Below are 22524 nucleotides of genomic sequence, written 5' to 3' on the forward strand. Positions count from 1 at the left end.
ATAGGTTTCATAATGGTTGCAATTATTCGTTTTATACGATGGAAAAACTGGTGTATTTCTATTGTATTTTATGCTTCGGGCGTTGACTTCTTAGGCCCAAACACTTCAATCTGGTGGAGCAACGCCCTACAGTGAAGCCTAGGTTTCCCGGAACGTAGATATGACCATAACCTTCACACAGGTTGCAATTATTCGTTTTATACGGTGTAAAGGCTGTTGTATTTATTTTGTATTTTATTCTTCTGGTGTTGACTTCTTAGGCCCTAACTATTCGATCTGGTGGAACAACGCCGTAGCGTGAAGCATAGGTTGCCCGGAACGTAGAAATGACCATTACTTTCACACAGTTTGCAATTATTCCTTTTATACGATGGAAAAGCTGCTGTATTTATATCGTATATTATGCTTCTGGCGTTGACTTCTAAGGCCCTAACTATTCGATCTGGTGGAGCAACGCCCTAGAGTGAAGCCTAGGTTGCCCGGTACGTAGAAATGACCATCACTATCAAACTGGTTGCAATTATTTGTTTTATACGATGGAAAAGCTGTTGTATTTATATCGTATTTTATGCTTCTGGCGTTCACTTCTTAGGCCCTAACTATTCAATCTGGTGGAACAACGCCCTAGGGTGAAGCCTAGGTTGCCCGGAACGTAGAAATGACCATAACTTTTACACTGGTAGCAATTATTTGTTTTATACGGTGTAAAGGCTGATGTATTTATTTTGTATTTTATTCTTCTGGTGTTGACTTCTTAGGCCCTAACTATTCGATCTGGTGGAACAACGCCGTAGCGTGAAGCATAGGTTGCCCGGAACGTAGAAATGACCATTACTTTCACACTGTTTGCAATTATTCCTTTTATACGATGGAAAAGCTGCTGTATTTATATCGTATTTTATGCTTCTGGCGTTGACTTCTAAGGCCCTAACTGTTTGATCTGGTGGATCAACGCCCTAGGGTGAAGCCTAGGTTGCCCGCAACGTAGAAATGACCATTACTTTCACACTGTTTGCAATTATTCCTTTTGTACGATGGAAAAGCTGTTGTATTTATTTCGTATTTTATGCTTCTGGCGTTGACTTCTAAGGCCCTAGCTATTCGATCTAGTGGAGCAAAGCCCTAGAGTGAAGCCTAGGTTGCCCGGAACGTAGAAATGACCATCACTTTCAAACTGGTTGCAATAAATCCTGTTATACGATGGAAAAACTGTTGTATTTTTATTGCATTTTATGCTTCGGGCGTTGAAATCTAAGGCCCTAACTATTCAATCTGTTGGAGCAACGCCCTAGAGTGAAGCCAAGGTTGCTCGGAATGTAGAAATGACCATAACTTTCACACTGGTTGCAATTATTCGTTTTATACGATGGAAAAACTGTTGTATTTATATTGTATTTTATGCTTCTGGCGTTCACTTCTAAGGCCCTAACTATTCAATCTGTTGGAGCAACACCCTAGAGTGAAGCCTAGGTTGCCCGGAACGTAGAAATGACCATCACTTACAAACTGGTTGCAATTATTCGTTTTATACGATGGAAAAACTGTTGTATTTATATTGTATTTTATGCTTCTGGCGTTGACTTCTTAGGCCCTAACTATTCGATCTGGTGGAACAACGCCCTAGAGTGAAGCCTAGGTTGCCTGGAACGTAGAAATGACCATCACTTTCACACGGGTTGCAATTATTCCTGTTATAGGATGGAAAGACTGTTGCATTTTTATTGTATTTTATGCTTCAGGCGTTGACTTCTGAGGCCGTAGCTATTCGATATGGTGGAAGAACGCCATAGAGTGAAGCCTATGTTGCCCGGAGCGTAGAAATGACCATAGGTTTCATAATGGTTGCAATTATTCGTTTTATACGGTGTAAAGGCTGTTGTATTTATTTTGTATTTTATTGTTCTGGTGTTGACTTCTTAGGCCCTAACTATTCGATCTGGTGGAATAACGCCGTAGCGTGAAGCATAGGTTGCCCGGAACGTAGAAATGACCATTACTTTCACACTGTTTGCAATTATTCGTTTTATACAATGGAAAAACTGTTCTACTTATTTTGTATTTTATGCTTCGGGCGTTGACTTCTAAGGCCCTAACTGTTTGATCTGGTGGAGCAACGCCCTAGGGTGAAGCCTAGGTTGCCCGGAACGTAGAAATGACCATAACATTCACACTGGTTGCTATTATTCGTTTTATACGATGGAAAAACTTTTATATTTATATTGTATTTTATGCTTCTGGCGTTGACTTCTTAGGCCCTAACTATTCGATCTGGTGGAACAACGCCCTAGAGTGAAGCCTAGGTTGCCTGGAACGTAGAAATGACCATCACTTTCACACGGGTTGCAATTATTCCTGTTATAGGATGGAAAGACTGTTGCATTTTTATTGTATTTTATGCTTCAGGCGTTGACTTCTGAGGCCGTAGCTATTCGATATGGTGGAAGAACGCCATAGAGTGAAGCCTAGGTTGCCCGGAGCGTAGAAATGACCATAGGTTTCATAATGGTTGCAATTATTCGTTTTATACGGTGTAAAGGCTGTTGTATTTATTTTGTATTTTATTCTTCTGGTGTTGACTTCTTAGGCCCTAACTATTCGATCTGGTGGAACAACGCCGTAGCGTGAAGCATAGGTTGCCCGGAACGTAGAAATGACCATTACTTTCACACTGTTTGCAATTATTCCTTTTATACGATGGAAAAGCTGCTGTATTTATATCGTATATTATGCTTCTGGCGTTGACTTCTAAAGCCCTAACTGTTTGATCTGGTGGAGCAACGCCCTAGGGTGAAGCCTAGGTTGCCCGCAACGTAGAAATGACCATTACTTTCACACTGTTTGCAATTATTCCTTTTGTACGATGGAAAAGCTGTTGTATTTATTTCGTATTTTATGCTTCTGGCGTTGACTTCTAAGGCCCTAGCTATTCGATCTAGTGGAGCAAAGCCCTAGAGTGAAGCCTAGGTTGCCCGGAACGTAGAAATGACCATCACTTTCAAACTGGTTGCAATTAATCCTGTTATACGATGGAAAAACTGTTGTATTTTTATTGCATTTTATGCTTCGGGCGTTGAAATCTAAGGCCCTAACTATTCAATCTGTTGGAACAACGCCCTAGAGTGAAGCCTAGGTTGCTCGGAATGTAGAAATGACCATAACTTTCACACTGGTTGCAATTATTCGTTTTATACGATGGAAAAGCTGTTGTATTTATTTCGTATTTTATGCTTCTGGCGTTGACTTCTTAGGCCCTAACTATTCGATCTGGTGGAACAACGCCCTAGAGTGAAGCCTAGGTTGCCTGGAACGTAGAAACGACCATGACTTTCATACTGGTTGCAATTATTCGTTTTATATGGTGGAAAAACTGTAGTATTTATATTGTATTTTATGCTTCGGGCGTTGACATCTAAGGCCCTAACTATTCGGTCTGGTGGAGCAACGCCCTAGAGTGAAGCCTAGGTTGCTCGGAATGTAGAAATGACCATAACTTTTACACTGGTAGCAATTATTCGTTTTATACGATGGAAAAACTGTTCTATTTATTTTGTATTTTATGCTTCAGGCGTAGGCTTCTAAGGCCGTAGCTATTCGATATGGTGGAACAACGCCGTAGAGTAAATCCTAGGTTGCCTGGAACGTAGAAATGACCATCACTTTCACACGGGTTGCAATTATTCCTGTTATAGGATGGAAAGACTGTTGCATTTTTATTGTATTTTATGCTTCAGGCGTTGACTTCTGAGGCCGTAGCTATTCGATATGGTGGAAGAACGCCATAGAGTGAAGCCTAGGTTGCCCGGAACGTAGAAATGACCATAGGTTTCATAATGGTTGCAATTATTCGTTTTATACGATGGAAAAACTGTTGTATTTCTATTGTATTTTATGCTTCGGGCGTTGACTTCTTAGGCCCTAACACTTCAATCTGGTGGAGTAACGCCCTACAGTGAAGCCTGGGTTTCCCGGAACGTAGATATGACCATAACCTTCACACAGGTTGCAATTATTCGTTTTATACGGTGTAAAGGCTGATGTATTTATTTTGTATTTTATTCTTCTGGTGTTGACTTCTTAGGCCCTAACTATTCGATCTGGTGGAACAACGCCGTAGCGTGAAGCATAGATTGCCCGGAACGTAGAAATGACCATTACTTTCACACTGTTTGCAATTATTCCTTTTATACGATGGAAAAGCTGCTGTATTTATATCGTATTTTATGCTTCTGGCGTTGACTTCTAAGGCCCTAACTGTTTGATCTGGTGGAGCAACGCCCTAGGGTGAAGCCTAGGTTGCCCGCAACGTAGAAATGACCATTACTTTCACACTGTTTGCAATTATTCCTTTTGTACGATGGAAAAGCTGTTGTATTTATTTCGTATTTTATGCTTCTGGCGTTGACTTCTAAGGCCCTAGCTATTCGATCTAGTAGAGCAAAGCCCTAGAGTGAAGCCTAGGTTGCCCGGAACGTAGAAATGACCATCACTTTCAAACTGGTTGCAATTAATCCTGTTGTACGATGGAAAAACTGTTGTATTTTTATTGCATTTTATGCTTCGGGCGTTGAAATCTAAGGCCCTAACTATTCAATCTGTGGGAGCAACGCCCTAGAGTGAAGCCTAGGTTGCTCGGAATGTAGAAATGACCATAACTTTCACACTGGTTGCAATTATTCGTTTTATACGATGGAAAAACTGTTGTATTTATATTGTATTTTATGCTTCTGGCGTTCACTTCTTAGGCCCTAACTATTCAATCTGGTGGAACAACGCCCTAGGGTGAAGCCTAGGTTGCCCGGAACGTAGAAATGACCATAACTTTTACACTGGTAGCAATTATTCGTTTTATACGGTGTAAAGGCTGATGTATTTATTTTGTATTTTATTCTTCTGGTGTTGACTTCTTAGGCCCTAACTATTCGATCTGGTGGAACAACGCCGTAGCGTGAAGCATAGGTTGCCCGGAACGTAGAAATGACCATTACTTTCACACTGTTTGCAATTATTCCTTTTATACGATGGAAAAGCTGCTGTATTTATATCGTATTTTATGCTTCTGGCGTTGACTTCTAAGGCCCTAACTGTCTGATCTGGTGGAGCAACGCCCTAGGGTGAAGCCTAGGTTGCCCGCAACGTAGAAATGACCATTACTTTCACACTGTTTGCAATTATTCCTTTTGTACGATGGAAAAGCTGTTGTATTTATTTCGTGTTTGATGCTTCTGGCGTTGACTTCTAAGGCCCTAGCTATTCGATCTAGTGGAGCAAAGCCCTAGAGTGAAGCCTAGATTGCCCGGAACGTAGAAATGACCATTCCTTTCACACTGTTTGCAATTATTCCTTTTATACGATGGAAAAGCTGTTGTATTTAGATTGTATTTCATGCTTCTGGCGTTCACTTCTTAGGCCCTAACTATTCGATCTGGTGGAACAACGACCTAGGGTGAAGCCTAGGTTGCCCGTAACGTAGAAGTGTCCATCACTTTCAAACTGGTTGCAATTAATCCTGTTATACGATGGAAAAACTGTTGTATTTTTATTGTATTTTATGCTTCAGGCGTAGGCTTCTAAAGCCGTAGCTATTCGATATGGTGGAGCACCGCCCTAGAGTGAAGCCTAGGTTGCCCGGAACGTAGAAATGACCATTACTTTCACACTGTTTGCCATTATTTGTTTTATACGATGGAAAAGCTGTTGTATTTATATCGTATTTTAAGCTTCTGGCGTTGACTTCTTATGCCCTAACTATTCCATCTGGTGAAACAACGCCATAGGGTGAAGCCTAGGTTGCCCGGAGAGCAGAAATGACCATAACTTTCATACTGGTTGCAATTATTCGTTTTATATGGTGGAAAAACTGTAGTATTTATATTGTATTTTATGCTTCTGGCGTTGACTTCCTAGGCCCTAACTATTCGATCTGGTGGAGCAACGCCCTAGAGTGAAGCCTAGGTTGCCTGGAACGTACAAATGACCATCACTTTCACACGGATTGCAATTATTCCTGTTATAGGATGGAAAGACTGTTGTATTTTTATTGCATTTTATGCTTCTGGCGTTCACTTCTTAGGCCCTAACTATTCGATCTGGTGGAACAACGCCCTAGGGTGAAGCCTAGGTTGCCCGGAACGTAGAAATGACCATAACTTTTACACTGGTAGCAATTATTCGTTTTATACAATGGAAAAACTGTTCTACTTATTTTGTATTTTATGCTTCGGGCGTTGACTTCTAAGGCCCTAACTGTTTGATCTGGTGGAGCAACGCCCTAGGGTGAAGCCTAGGTTGCCCGGAACGTAGAAATGACCATAACATTCACACTGGTTGCTATTATTCGTTTTATACGATGGAAAAACTTTTATATTTATATTGTATTTTATGCTTCTGGCGTTGACTTCTTAGGCCCTAACTATTCGATCTGGTGGAACAACGCCCTAGAGTGAAGCCTAGGTTGCCTGGAACGTAGAAATGACCATCACTTTCACACGGGTTGCAATTATTCCTGTTATAGGATGGAAAGACTGTTGCATTTTTATTGTATTTTATGCTTCAGGCGTTGACTTCTGAGGCCGTAGCTATTCGATATGGTGGAAGAACGCCATAGAGTGAAGCCTAGGTTGCCCGGAACGTAGAAATGACAATAGGTTTCATAATGGTTGCAATTATTCGTTTTATACGATGGAAAAACTGTTGTATTTCTATTGTATTTTATGTTTCGGGCGTTGACTTCTTAGGCCCTAACACTTCAATCTGGTGGAGCAACGCCCTACAGTGAAGCCTAGGTTTCCCGGAACGTAGATATGACCATAACCTTCACACAGGTTGCAATTATTCGTTTTATACGGTGTAAAGGCTGATGTATTTATTTTGTATTTTATTCTTCTGGTGTTGACTTCTTAGGCCCTAACTATTCGATCTGGTGGAACAACGCCGTAGCGTGCAGCATAGGTTGCCCGGAACGTAGAAATGACCATTACTTTCACACTGTTTGCAATTATTCCTTTTATACGATGGAAAAGCTGCTGTATTTATATCGTATTTTATGCTTCTGGCGTTGACTTCTAAGGCCCTAACTGTTTGATCTGGTGGAGCAACGCCCTAGGGTGAAGCCTAGGTTGCCCGCAACGTAGAAATGACCATTACTTTCACACTGTTTGCAATTATTCCTTTTGTACGATGGAAAAACTTTTATATTTATATTGTATTTTATGCTTCTGGCGTTGACTTCTTAGGCCCTAACTATTCGATCTGGTGGAACAACGCCCTAGAGTGAAGCCTAGGTTGCCTGGAACGTAGAAATGACCATCACTTTCACACGGGTTGCAATTATTCCTGTTATAGGATGGAAAGACTGTTGCATTTTTATTGTATTTTATGCTTCAGGCGTTAACTTCTGAGGCCGTAGCTATTCGATATGGTGGAAGAACGCCATAGAGTGAAGCCTAGGTTGCCCGGAACGTAGAAATGACCATCACTTTCAAACTGGTTGCAATTATTCGTTTTATACGATGGAAAAACTGTTGTATTTATATTGTATTTTATGCTTCTGGCGTTGACTTCTAAGGACCTAACTATTCGATCTGGTGGAACAACGCCCTAGGGTGAAGCCTAGGTTGCCCGGAAAGCAGAAATGACCATGACTTTTACACTGGTAGCAATTATTCGTTTTATCAAATAGAAAAACTGTTCTATTTATTATGTATTTTATGCTTCGGGCGTTGACTTCTAAGGCCCTAACTGATTGATCTGGTGGAGCAACGCCCTAGGGTGAAGCCTAGGTTGCCCGGAACGTAGAAGTGACCATAACTTTCACACTGGTAGCAATTATTCGTTTTATACGATGGAAAAACGGTTCTATTTATTTTGTATTTTATGCTTCGGGCGTTGACATCTAAGGCCCTAACTATTCGATCTGGTGGAACAGCGCCCTAGGGTAAAGCCAAGATTGCGCGGAACGTAGAAATGACCATAACTTTCACACTGGTTGCTATCATTCGTTTTATATGATGGAAAAACTGTTGTATTTATATTGTATTTTATGCTTCTGGCGTTGACTTCTTATGCCGTAACTATTCGATCTGGTGGTGCAACGCCCTGGAGTGAAACCTAGGTTGCCCGGAACGTAGAAGTGACCATAGCTTTCACACTAGTAGCAATTATTCGTTTTATACGATGGAAAAACGGTTCTATTTATTTTGTATTTTATGCTTCAGGCGTAGGCTTCTAAGGCCATAGCTATTCGATATGGTGGAGCACCGCCCTAGAGTGAAGCCTAGGTTGCCCGGAACGTAGAAATGACCATAACTTTTACACTGGTAGCAATTACTCGTTTTATACCATGGAAAAACTGTTCTATTTATTTTGTATTTTATGCTTCAGGCGTTGACTTCTAACGCCCTAACTGTTTGATCTGGTGGAGCAACGCCCTAGAGTGAAGCCTAGGTTGCCCGGAACGTAGAAATGACCATTACTTTCACACTGTTTGCAATTATTTGTTTTATACGATGGAAAAGCTGTTGTATTTATATCGTATTTTATGCTTCTGGCGTTGACTTCTTAGGCCCTAACTATTCCATCTGGTGAAACAACGCCATAGGGTGAAGCCTAGGTTGCCCGGAGAGCAGAAATGACCATAACTTTCATACTGGTTGCAATTATTCGTTTTATATGGTGGAAAAACTGTAGTATTTATATTGTATTTTATGCTTCTGGCGTTGACTTCCTAGGCCTTAACTATTCGATCTGGTGGAGCAACTCCCTAGAGTGAAGCCTAGGTTGCCTGGAACGTACAAATGACCATCACTTTCACACGGATTGCAATTATTCCTGTTATATGATGGAAAGACTGTTGTATTTTTATTGCATTTTATGCTTCTGGCGTTCACTTCTTAGGCCCTAACTATTCGATCTGGTGGAACAACGCCCTAGGGTGAAGCCTAGGTTGCCCGGAACGTAGAAATGACCATAACTTTTACACTGGTAGCAATTATTCGTTTTATCAAATAGAAAAACTGTTCTATTTATTATGTATTTTATGCTTCGGGCGTTGACTTCTAAGGCCCTAACTGTTTGATCTGGTGGAGCAACGCCCTAGGGTGAAGCCTAGGTTGCCCGGAACGTAGAAATGACCATAACATTCACACTGGTTGCTATTATTCGTTTTATACGATGGAAAAACTTTTATATTTATATTGTATTTTATGCTTCTGGCGTTGACTTCTTAGGCCCTAACTATTCGATCTGGTGGAACAACGCCCTAGAGTGAAGCCTAGGTTGCCTGGAACGTAGAAATGACCATCACTTTCACACGGGTTGCAATTATTCCTGTTATAGGATGGAAAGACTGTTGCATTTTTATTGTATTTTATGCTTCAGGCGTTGACTTCTGAGGCCGTAGCTATTCGATATGGTGGAAGAACGCCATAGAGTGAAGCCTAGGTTGCCCGGAACGTAGAAATGACCATAGGTTTCATAATGGTTGCAATTATTCGTTTTATACGATGGAAAAACTGTTGTATTTATATTGTATTTTATGCTTCTGGCGTTGACTTCTAAGGACCTAACTATTCGATCTGGTGGAACAACGCCCTAGGGTGAAGCCTAGGTTGCCCGGAAAGCAGAAATGACCATGACTTTCATACTGGTTGCAATTATTCGTTTTATATGGTGGAAAAGCTGTAGTATTTATGTTGTATTTTATGCTTCTGGCGTTGACTTCTAAGGCCCTAACTATTCGATCAGGTGGAGCAACGCCCTAGAGTGAAGCCTAGGTTGCTCGAAATGTAGAAAGGACCATAACTTTCACACTGGTTGCAATTATTCGTTTTATACGACGGAAAAGCTGTTGTATTTATATCGTATTTTATGCTTCTGGCGTTGACTTCTTAGGCCCTAACTATTCCATCTGGTGGAACAACGCCCTAGGGTAAAGCCAAGATTGCGCGGAACGTAGAAATGACCATAACTTTCACACTGGTTGCTATCATTCGTTTTATATGATGGAAAAACTGTTGTATTTATATTGTATTTTATGCTTCTGGCGTTGACTTCTTATGCCGTAACTATTCGATCTGGTGGTGCAACGCCCTGGAGTGAAACCTAGGTTGCCCGGAACGTAGAAGTGACCATAGCTTTTACACTGGTAGCAATTATTCGTTTTATACAATGGAAAAACTGTTCTACTTATTTTGTATTTTATGCTTCGGGCGTTGACTTCTAAGGCCCTAACTGTTTGATCTGGTGGAGCAACGCCCTAGGGTGAAGCCTAGGTTGCCCGGAACGTAGAAATGACCATAACATTCACACTGGTTGCTATTATTCGTTTTATACGATTGAAAAACTTTTATATTTATATTGTATTTTATGCTTCTGGCGTTGACTTCTTAGGCCCTAACCATTCGATCTGGTGGAACAACGCCCTAGAGTGAAGCCTAGGTTGCCCGGAACGTAGAAATGACCATCACTTTCAAACTGGTTGCAATTAATCCTGTTATACGATGGAAAAACTGTTGTATTTTTATTGCATTTTATGCTTCGGGCGTTGAAATCTAAGGCCCTAACTATTCAATCTGTTGGAACAACGCCCTAGAGTGAAGCCTAGGTTGCTCGGAATGTAGAAATGACCATAACTTTCACACTGGTTGCAATTATTCGTTTTATACGATGGAAAAACTGTTGTATTTATATTGTATTTTATGCTTCTGGCGTTGACTTCTAAGGACCTAACTATTCGATCTGGTGGAACAACGCCCTAGGGTGAAGCCTAGGTTGTCCGGAAAGCAGAAATGACCATGACTTTCATACTGGTTGCAATTATTCGTTTTATATGGTGGAAAAACTGTAGTATTTATATTGTATTTTATGCTTCGGGCGTTGACATCTAAGGCCCTAACTATTCGGTCTGGTGGAGCAACGCCCTAGAGTGAAGCCTAGGTTGCTCGGAATGTAGAAATGACCATAACTTTTACACTGGTAGCAATTATTCGTTTTATACGATGGAAAAACTGTTCTATTTATTTTGTATTTTATGCTTCAGGCGTAGGCTTCTAAGGCCGTAGCTATTCGATATGGTGGAGCACCGCCCTAGAGTGAAGCCTAGGTTGCCCGGAACGTAGAAATGACCATAACTTTTACACTGGTAGCAATTATCCGTTTTATACGATGGAAAAGCTGTTGTATTTAGATTGTATTTTATGCTTCTGGCGTTCACTTCTTAGGCCCTAACTGTTTGATCTGGTGGAGCAACGCCCTAGAGTGAAGCCTAGGTTGCCCGGAACGTAGAAATGACCATTACTTTCACACTGTTTGCAATTATTCCTTTTATACGATGGAAAAACTGTTCTATTTATTTTGTATTTTATGCTTCGGGCGTTGACTTCTAAGGCCCTAACTATTCGATCTGGTGGAGCAACGCCCTACAGTGAAGCCTAGGTTGCCCGGTACGTAGAAATGACCATCACTATCAAACTGGTTGCAATTATTTGTTTTATACGATGGAAAAGCTGTTGTATTTATATCGTATTTTATGCTTCTGGCGTTCACTTCTTAGGCCCTAACTATTCGATCTGGTGGTACAACGCCCTAGGGTGAAGCCTAGGTTGCTCGGAAAGTAGAAATGACCATAACTTTCACACTGGTAGCAATTATTCGTTTTATACGATGGAAAAACTGTTGTATTTTTATTGCATTTTATGCTTCGGGCGTTGACTTCTTAGGCCCTAACACTTCAATCTGGTGGACCAACGCCCTACAGTGAAGCCTAGGTTGCCCGGAACGTAGATATGACCATAACCTTCACACAGGTTGCAATTATTCGTTTTATACGGTGTAAAGGCTGTTGTATTTATTTTGTATTTTATTCTTCTGGTGTTGACTTCTTAGGCCCTAACTATTCGATCTGGTGGAACAACGCCGTAGAGTAAATCCTAGGTTGCCTGGAACGTAGAAATGACCATCACTTTCACACGGGTTGCAATTATTCCTGTTATAGGATGGAAAGACTGTTGCATTTTTATTGTATTTTATGCTTCAGGCGTTGACTTCTGAGGCCGTAGCTATTCGATATGGTGGAAGAACGCCATAGAGTGAAGCCTAGGTTGCCCGGAACGTAGAAATGACCATAGGTTTCATAATGGTTGCAATTATTCGTTTTATACGATGGAAAAACTGTTGTATTTCTATTGTATTTTATGCTTCGGGCGTTGACTTCTTAGGCCCTAACACTTCAATCTGGTGGAGTAACGCCCTACAGTGAAGCCTAGGTTTCCCGGAACGTAGATATGACCATAACCTTCACACAGGTTGCAATTATTCGTTTTATACGGTGTAAAGGCTGATGTATTTATTTTGTATTTTATTCTTCTGGTGTTGACTTCTTAGGCCCTAACTATTCGATCTGGTGGAACAACGCCGTAGCGTGAAGCATAGGTTGCCCGGAACGTAGAAATGACCATTACTTTCACACTGTTTGCAATTATTCCTTTTATACGATGGAAAAGCTGCTGTATTTATATCGTATTTTATGCTTCTGGCGTTGACTTCTAAGGCCCTAACTGTTTGATCTGATGGAGCAACGCCCTAGGGTGAAGCCTAGGTTGCCCGCAACGTAGAAATGACCATTACTTTCACACTGTTTGCAATTATTCCTTTTGTACGATGGAAAAGCTGTTGTATTTATATCGTATTTTATGCTTCTGGCGTTGACTTCTAAGGCCCTAGCTATTCGATCTAGTAGAGCAAAGCCCTAGAGTGAAGCCTAGGTTGCCCGGAACGTAGAAATGACCATCACTTTCAAACTGGTTGCAATTAATCCTGTTATACGATGGAAAAACTGTTGTATTTTTATTGCATTTTATGCTTCGGGCGTTGAAATCTAAGGCCCTAACTATTCAATCTGTGGGAGCAACGCCCTAGAGTGAAGCCTAGGTTGCTCGGAATGTAGAAATGACCATAACTTTCACACTGGTTGCAATTATTCGTTTTATACGATGGAAAAACTGTTGTATTTATATTGTATTTTATGCTTCTGGCGTTCACTTCTTAGGCCCTAACTATTCAATCTGGTGGAACAACGCCCTAGGGTGAAGCCTAGGTTGCCCGGAAAGTAGAAATGACCATAACTTTTACACTGGTAGCAATTATTCGTTTTATACGGTGTAAAGGCTGATGTATTTATTTTGTATTTTATTCTTCTGGTGTTGACTTCTTAGGCCCTAACTATTCGATCTGGTGGAACAACGCCGTAGCGTGAAGCATAGGTTGCCCGGAACGTAGAAATGACCATTACTTTCACACTGTTTGCAATTATTCCTTTTATACGATGGAGAAGCTGCTGTATTTATATCGTATTTTATGCTTCTGGCGTTGACTTCTAAGGCCCTAACTGTCTGATCTGGTGGAGCAACGCCCTAGGGTGAAGCCTAGGTTGCCCGCAACGTAGAAATGACCATTACTTTCACACTGTTTGCAATTATTCCTTTTGTACGATGGAAAAGCTGTTGTATTTATTTCGTATTTTATGCTTCTGGCGTTGACTTCTAAGGCCCTAGCTATTCGATCTAGTGGAGCAAAGCCCTAGAGTGAAGCCTAGGTTGCCCGGAACGTAGAAATGACCATCACTTTCAAACTGGTTGCAATTAATCCTGTTATACGATGGAAAAACTGTTGTATTTTTATTGCATTTTATGCTTCGGGCGTTGAAATCTAAGGCCCTAACTATTCAATCTGTTGGAGCAACGCCCTAGAGTGAAGCCAAGGTTGCTCGGAATGTAGAAATGACCATAACTTTCACACTGGTTGCAATTATTCGTTTTATACGATGGAAAAACTGTTGTATTTATATTGTATTTTATGCTTCTGGCGTTGACTTCTAAGGACCTAACTATTCGATCTGGTGGAACAACGCCCTAGGGTGAAGCCTAGGTTGCCCGGAAAGCAGAAATGACCATGACTTTCATACTGGTTGCAATTATTCGTTTTATATGGTGGAAAAGCTGTAGTATTTATATTGTATTTTATGCTTCTGGCGTTGACTTCTAAGGCCCTAACTATTCGATCAGGTGGAGCAACGCCCTAGAGTGAAGCCTAGGTTGCTCGAAATGTAGAAAGGACCATAACTTTCACACTGGTTGCAATTATTCGTTTTATACGATGGAAAAGCTGTTGTATTTATATCGTATTTTATGCTTCTGGCGTTGACTTCTTAGGCCCTAACTATTCCATCTGGTGGAACAACGCCCTAGGGTAAAGCCAAGATTGCGCGGAACGTAGAAATGACCATAACTTTCACACTGGTTGCTATCATTCGTTTTATATGATGGAAAAACTGTTGTATTTATATTGTATTTTATGCTTCTGGCGTTGACTTCTTATGCCGTAACTATTCGATCTGGTGGTGCAACGCCCTGGAGTGAAACCTAGGTTGCCCGGAACGTAGAAGTGACCATAACTTTCACACTGGTAGCAATTATTCGCTTTATACGATGGAAAAACGGTTCTATTTATTTTGTATTTTATGCTTCGGGCGTTGACATCTAAGGCCCTAACTATTCGATCTGGTGGAGCAACGCCCTAGAGTGAAGCCTAGGTTGCTCGGAATGTAGAAATGACCATAACTTTTACACTGGTAGCAATTATTCGTTTTATACGATGGAAAAACTGTTCTATTTATTCTGTATTTTATGCTTCAGGCGTAGGCTTCTAAGGCCATAGCTATTCGATATGGTGGAGCACCGCCCTAGAGTGAAGCCTAGGTTGCACGGAACGTAGAAATGACCATAACTTTTACACTGGTAGCAATTATCCGTTTTATACGATGGAAAAGCTGTTGTATTTAGATTGTATTTTATGCTTCTGGCGTTCACTTCTTAGGCCCTAACTGTTTGATCTGGTGGAGCAACGCCCTAGAGTGAAGCCTAGGTTGCCAGGAACGTAGAAATGACCATTACTTTCACACTGTTTGCAATTATTCCTTTTATACGATGGAAAAACTGTTCTATTTATTTTGTATTTTATGCTTCGGGCGTTGACTTCTAAGGCCCTAACTATTCGATCTGGTGGAACAACGACCTAGGGTGAAGCCTAGGTTGCCCGGAACGTAGAAGTGTCCATCACTTTCAAACTGGTTGCAATTAATCCTGTTATACGATGGAAAAACTGTTGTGTTTTTATTGGATTTTATGCTTCGGGCGTTGACTTCTAAGGCCCTAACTATTCAATCTGTTGGAGCAACACCCTAGAGTGAAGCCTAGGTTGCACGGAATTTAGAAATGACCATAGGTTTCATAATGGTTGCAATTATTCGTTTTATACGATGGAAAAACTGTTGTATTTCTATTGTATTTTATGCTTCGGGCGTTGACTTCTTAGGCCCTAACACTTCAATCTGGTGGAGCAACGGCCTACAGTGAAGCCTAGGTTTCCCGGAACGTAGATATGACCATAACCTTCACACAGGTTGCAATTATTCGTTTTATACGGTGTAAAGGCTGTTGTATTTATTTTGTATTTCATTCTTCTGGTGTTGACTTCTTAGGCCCTAACTATTCGATCTGGTGGAACAACGCCGTAGCGTGCAGCATAGGTTGCCCGGAACGTAGAAATGACCATAACCTTCACACAGGTTGCAATTATTCGTTTTATACGGTGTAAAGGCTGTTGTATTTATTTTGTATTTCATTCTTCTGGTGTTGACTTCTTAGGCCCTAACTATTCGATCTGGTGGAACAACGCCGTAGCGTGCAGCATAGGTTGCCCGGAACGTAGAAATGACCATTACTTTCACACTGTTTGCAATTATTCCTTTTATACGATGGAAAAGCTGCTGTATTTATATCGTATTTTATGCTTCTGGCGTTGACTTCTAAGGCCCTAACTGTCTGATCTGGTGGAGCAACGCCCTAGGGTGAAGCCTAGGTTGCCCGCAACGTAGAAATGACCATTACTTTCATACTGGTTGCAATTATTCGTTTTATACGATGGAAAAGCTGTTGTATTTATATCGTATTTTATGCTTCTGTCATTGACTTCTTAGGCCGTAACTATTCGGTCTGGTGGAGCAACGCCATGGAGTGAAACCTAGGTTGCCCGGAACGTAGAATTGGCCATCACTTTCAAACTGGTTGCAGTTATTCCTGATATATGATGGAAACACTGTTGTATTTTTTTTGCATTTTAAGGTTCGGGCGTTGACTTCTAAGGCCCTAACTATTCAATCTGTTGGAGCAAGGCCCTAGGGTGAAGCCTAGGTTGCTTGGAAAGTAGAAATGACCATAAGTTACATACTGGTTGCAATTATTCGTTTTATACAATGGAAAAACTGTTGTATTTATATTGTATTTTATGCTTCTAGCGCTGACTTCTAAGGCCCTAACTATTCAATCGGTTGGAGCAACGCCCTAGGGTGAAGCCTAGGTTGCTCGGAAAGTAGAAATGACCATAAGTTTCATACTGGTTGGAATTATTCGTTTTATACGATGGAAAAGCTGTTGCATTTATATTGTATTTTATGCCTCTGGCGTTGACTTCTAAGGCCGTAGCTATTAGATGTGGTGGAGCAACGCCCTAGGGAGACGCCTAGGGTGCTCGGAACGTACAAATGTCCATTACTTTCACACTGGTTGCAATTATTCGTTTTATACGATGGAGAAGCTGTTGTATTTATATCGTATTTTATGCTTCTGGCGTTGACTTCTTAGGCCGTAACTATTCGGTCTGGTGGAGCAACGCCCTGGAGTCAAACCTAGGTTGCCTGGAACGTAGAATTGGCCATCACTTTCATACTGGTTGCAATTATTGCTGTTATATGATGGAAACACTGTTGTATTTTTTTTTTGCATTTTATGGTTCGGGCGTTGACTTCTAAGGCCCTAACTATTCAATCCGTTGGAGCAACGCCCTAGGGTGAAGCCTAGGTTGCTCGGAAAGTAGAAATGAACTTAAGTTTCATACTGGTTGCAATTATTCGTTTTATACGATGGAAAAACTGTTGTATTTATATTGTATTTTATGCTTCTGGCGTTGACTTCTAAGGCACTAACTATTCGATCTGATGGAGCAACGCCCTAGAGTGAAGCCTAGGTTGCCCGGAACGTAGAATTGGTCATCACTTTCAGACTGGTTGCAACTATTACTGTTATATGATGGAAACACTGTTGTATTTTTATTGCATTGTATGCTTCGGGCGTTGACTTCTAAGGCCCTAACTATTCAATCTGTTGGAGCAACGCCCTAGGGTGAAGCCTAGCTTGCTCGGAAAGTAGAAATGACCATAAGCTTCATACTGGTTGCAATTATTCGTTTTATACGATGGAAAAGCTGTTGTATTTATATCGTATTTTATGCTTCTGTCGTTGACTTCTTAGGCCGTAACTATTCGGTCTGGTGGAGCAACGCCATGGAGTGAAACCTAGGTTGCCCGGAACGTAGAATTGGCCATCACTTTCAAACTGGTTGCAGTTATTCCTGATATATGATGGAAACACTGTTGTATTTTTTTTGCATTTTAAGGTTCGGGCGTTGACTTCTAAGGCCCTAACTATTCAATCTGTTGGAGCAAGGCCCTAGGGTGAAGCCTAGGTTGCTTGGAAAGTGGAAATGACCATAAGTTACATACTGGTTGCAATTATTCGTTTTATACAATGGAAAAACTGTTGTATTTATATTGTATTTTATGCTTCTAGCGCTGACTTCTAAGGCCCTAACTATTCAATCCGTTGGAGCAACGCCCTAGGGTGAAGCCTAGGTTGCTCGGAAAGTAGAAATGACCATAAGTTTCATACTGGTTGGAATTATTCGTTTTATACGATGGAAAAGCTGTTGCATTTATATTGTATTTTATGCCTCTGGCGTTGACTTCTAAGGCCGTAGACATTAGATGTGGTGGAGCAACGCCCTAGAGAGACGCCTAGGGTGCTCGGAACGTAGAAATGGCCATTACTTTCACACTGGTTGCAATTATTCGTTTTATACGATGGAGAAGCTGTTGTATTTATATCGTATTTTATGCTTCTGGCGTTGACATCTTAGGCCGTAACAATTCGGTCTGGTGGAGCAACACCCTAGAGTGAAGCCTAGGTTGCACGGAATGTAGAAATGACCATAGGTTTCATAATGGTTGCAATTATTCGTTTTATACGATGGAAAAACTGTTGTATTTCTATTGTATTTTATGCTTCGGGCGTTGACTTCTTAGGCCCTAACACTTCAATCTGGTGGAGCAACGCCCTAGGGTGAAGACTAGGTTGCTCGGAAAGTAGAAACGACCATAAGTTTCATACAGGTTGCAATTATTTGTTTCATACGATGGAAACACTGTTGTATTTTTGTTGCATTTTATGCTTCGGGCGTTGACTTCTAAGGCCCCAACTATTCAATCTGTTGGAGCAACGCCCTAGGGTGAAGCCTAGGTTGCTCGAAAAGTAGAAATGACCGTCAGTTTCATACTGGTTGCAATTATTCGTTTTATACGTTAGAAAAACTGTTGTATTTATATTGTATTTTATGCTTCTGGCGTTGACTTCTACGGCCCTAGCTATTCGATCTAGTGGAGCAACGCCCTAGTGTGAAGCCTAGGTTGCCCGGAAAGGAGAAAAGACCATCACTTTCAAACTGGTTGCAATTAATAATGTTATACATTGGAAAAACTGTTGTATTTTTATTGCATTTTATGCTTCTGGCGTTAACTTCTTAGGCCCTAACTATTCGATCTGGTGGAACAACGGCCTAGGGTGAAGCCTAGCTTGCCCGGAACGTAGAAATGACCATTACCTTCACACTGTTTGCAATTATTCCTTTTATACGATGGCAAAGCTGTTGTATTTATATCGTATTTTATGCTTCTGGCGTTTGCTTCTAAGGACCTAACTATTCGATCTGGTGGAGCAACATCCTAGAGTGAATCCTAGGTTGCTCGGAATGTAGAAATGACCATAACTTTCACACTGGTTGCAATTATTCGTTTTATACGATGGAAACGCTGTTGTATTTATATTGTATTTTATGCCTCTGGCGTTGACTTCTAAGACACTATCTATTCGATCTGGTGGAGCAACGCCCTAGAGAGAAGCCTAGGTTGCCCGGAACGTAGAATTGGCCATCACTTTCAAACTGGTTGCAATTATTCCTGTTATATGATGGAAACACTGTTGTATTTTTTTTGCATTTTATGGTTCGGGCGTTCACTTCTAAGGTCCTAGCTATTCATTCCGTTGGAGCAACGCCCTAGGGTGAAGCCTAGGTTGCCCGGAATGCAGAAATGACCATTACCTTCACGCTTGTTGCAATTATTCCTGTTATACGGTGAAAAAACTGTTGTATTTTTATTGCATTTTATGCTTCAGGCGTTGACTTCTAAGGCCGTAGCTATTCGATGTGGTGGAGCAACGCCTTAGAGTGGATCCTAGGTTGCTCGGAATGTGGAAATGACCATAACTTTCACACTGGTTGCAATTATTCGTTTTATACGATGGAAACGCTGTTGTATTTATATTGTACTTTATGCCTCTGGCGTTGACTTCTAAGGCCGTAGCTATTAGATGTGGTGGAGCAACGCCCTAGAGTGACGCCTAGGGTGCTCGGAACGTAGAAATGACCATTACTTTCACACTGGTTGCAATTATTCGCTTTATACGAAGGAAAAGCTGTTGTATTTATATCGTATTTTATGCTTCTGGCGTTGACTTCTTGGGCCGTAATTATTCGGTCTGGTGGAGCAACGCCCTGGAGTGAAATCTAGGTTGCCCGGAACGTAGAAACGACCATTACATTCACACTGGTTGCAATTATTCCTGTTATACGATGGAAAAACTGTTGTATTTGTATTGCATTTTATGCTTCGGGCATTGACTTTTAAGGCCCTAACTATTCAATCTGTTGGAGCAACGCCCTAGGGTGATGCCTTGGTTGCCCGGTACGCAGAAATGAGCATAACTATCACGCTGGTTGCAATTATTCGTTTTATACGATGGAAAAGCTGCTGTATTTATATCGTATTTTATGGTTCTGGCGTTGACTTCTTAGGCCCTAACTATTCCATCTGGTGGAACAACGCCCTAGGGTGAAGCCGAGGTTGCTCGGAATGTAGGAATGACCATAAATTTCACACTGGTTGCAATTATTCGTTTTATACGATGGAAAAACTGTTGCATCTTTATCGTATTTTATGCTTCTGGCGTGGACTTCTAAGGCCCTAACTATTCGATCTGGTGGAGCAACGCCCTAGAGTGAAGCCTAGGTTACCCGGAACGTAGAAATGACCATAACTTTTACACTGGTAGCAATTATTCGTTTTATGCAATGGAAAAACAGTTCTATTTATTTTGTATTTTATGCTTCGGGCGTTGACTTCTAAGGCCCTAACTGATTGATCCGGTGGAGCAACGCCCTAGAGTGAAGCCCAGATTGCCCGGAACGTTGAAATGACCATAACCTTCACACTGGTTGCTATTATTCCTGTTATACGATGGAAGAACTGTTGTACTTTTATTGCATTTTATGCTTCGGGCATTGACTTCTAAGGCCCTAACTAATCAATCTGTTGGAGCAGCGCCCTGGGGTGAAGCCTAGGTTGCCCGGAATGCAGAAATGACCATTACCTTCACGCTTGTTGCAATTATTCCTGTTATACGGTGAAAAAACTGTTGTATTTTTATTGCATTTTATGCTTCAGGCGTTGACTTCTAAGGCCGTAGCTATTCGATGTGGTGGAGCAACGCCATAGAGTGAAGCCTAGGAAGCCCGGAACGTAGAAATGACCATAACTTTCACACTGGTTACTATTATCCGTTTTATACGATGGAAAAACTGTTATATTTATATTGTATTTTATGCTTCTGGCGTTGACTTCTTAGGCCCTAACTATTCGATCTGGTGGAACAACGCCCCAGACTGAAGACTAGGTCGCCCGGAACGTAGAAATGACCATAACTTTCACACCGTTTGCAATTATTCGTTTTATACGATGCAAACGCTGTTGTATTTATATCGTATTTTATGCTTCTGGCGTTTAGTTCTAAGGACCTAACTATTCGATCTGGTGGAGCAACGCCTTAGAGTGGATCCTAGGTTGCTCGGAATGTGGAAATGACCATAACTTTCACACTGGTTGCAATTATTCGTTTTATACGATGGAAACGCTGTTGTATTTATATTGTACTTTATGCCTCTGGCGTTGACTTCTAAGGCCGTAGCTATTAGATGTGGTGGAGCAACGCCCTAGAGTGACGCCTAGGGTGCTCGGAACGTAGAAATGACCATTACTTTCACACTGGTTGCAATTATTCGCTTTATACGAAGGAAAAGCTGTTCTATTTATTTTGTATTTTATGCTTCGGGCGTTGACTTCTAAGGCCCTAACTGATTGATCTGGTGGAGCAACGCCCTAGACTGAAGCCTAGATTGCCCGGAACGTTGAAATGACCATAACCTTCACACTGGTTGCTATTATTCGTTTTATATGATGGTAAAACTGTTGCATTTATATTGTATTTTATGCTTCTGGCGTTCACTTCTTAGGCCCTAACTATTCGATTTGGTGGAACAACGCCCTAGGGTGAAGCCAGGTTGCCCGGAACGCAGAAATGACCATTACCTTCACGCTTGTTGCAACTATTCCAGTTATACGGTGAAAAAACTGTTGTATTTTTATTGCATTTTATGCTTCAGGCGTTGACTTCTAAGGACGTAGCTATTCGATGTGGTGGTGCAACGCCATATAGTGAAGCCTAGGAAGCCCGGAACGTAGAAATGACTATAACTTTCACACTGGTTGCTATTATTCGTTTTATACGATGGAAAAACTGTTATATTTATATTGTATTTTATGCTTCTGGCGTTGACTTCTTAGGCCCTAACTATTCGATCTGGTGGAACAACGCCCTAGGGTGAAGCCTAGGTTGCTGGAACGTAGAAATGACCATTACTTTCAGACTGTTTGCAATTATTCGTTTTATACTATGGAAAAACTGTTGCATCTTTATTGTATTTTAGGCTTCTGGCGTTGACTTCTAAGGCCCTAACTATTCGATCAGGTGGAGCAACGCCCTAGGGTGAAGCCTAGGTTGCTCGGAAAGTGGAAATGACCATAAGTTTCATACTGGTTGCAATTATTCGTTTTATACGATGGAAAAACTGTTTTATTTATTTTGTATTTTATGCTTCGGGCGTTGACTTCTAAGGCCCTAACTATTCGATCTGGTGTAACAACGCCCTAGAGTGAAGCCTAGGTTGCCCGGAACGTAGACAAGACCATCACTATCAAACTGGTTGGAATTATTCCTGTTATACTATCGAAAAACTGTTGCATCTTTATCGTATTTTATGCTTCTGGCGTTGACTCCTACGGCCCTAGCTATTCGATCTAGTGGAGCAACGCCCTAGAGTGAAGCCTAGGTTGCCCGGAAACGAGAAAAGACCATCACTTTCAAACTGGTTGCAATTAATAATGTTATACATTGGAAAAACTGTTGTATTTTTATTGCATTTTATGCTTCAGGCGTTAACTTCTTAGGCCCTAACTATTCGATCTGG

The sequence above is a fragment of the Calliopsis andreniformis genome, unplaced genomic scaffold (genome assembly GCF_051401765.1).
Source record: "Calliopsis andreniformis isolate RMS-2024a unplaced genomic scaffold, iyCalAndr_principal scaffold0007, whole genome shotgun sequence".
Taxonomy (NCBI): Eukaryota; Metazoa; Arthropoda; class Insecta; order Hymenoptera; family Andrenidae; genus Calliopsis; species Calliopsis andreniformis.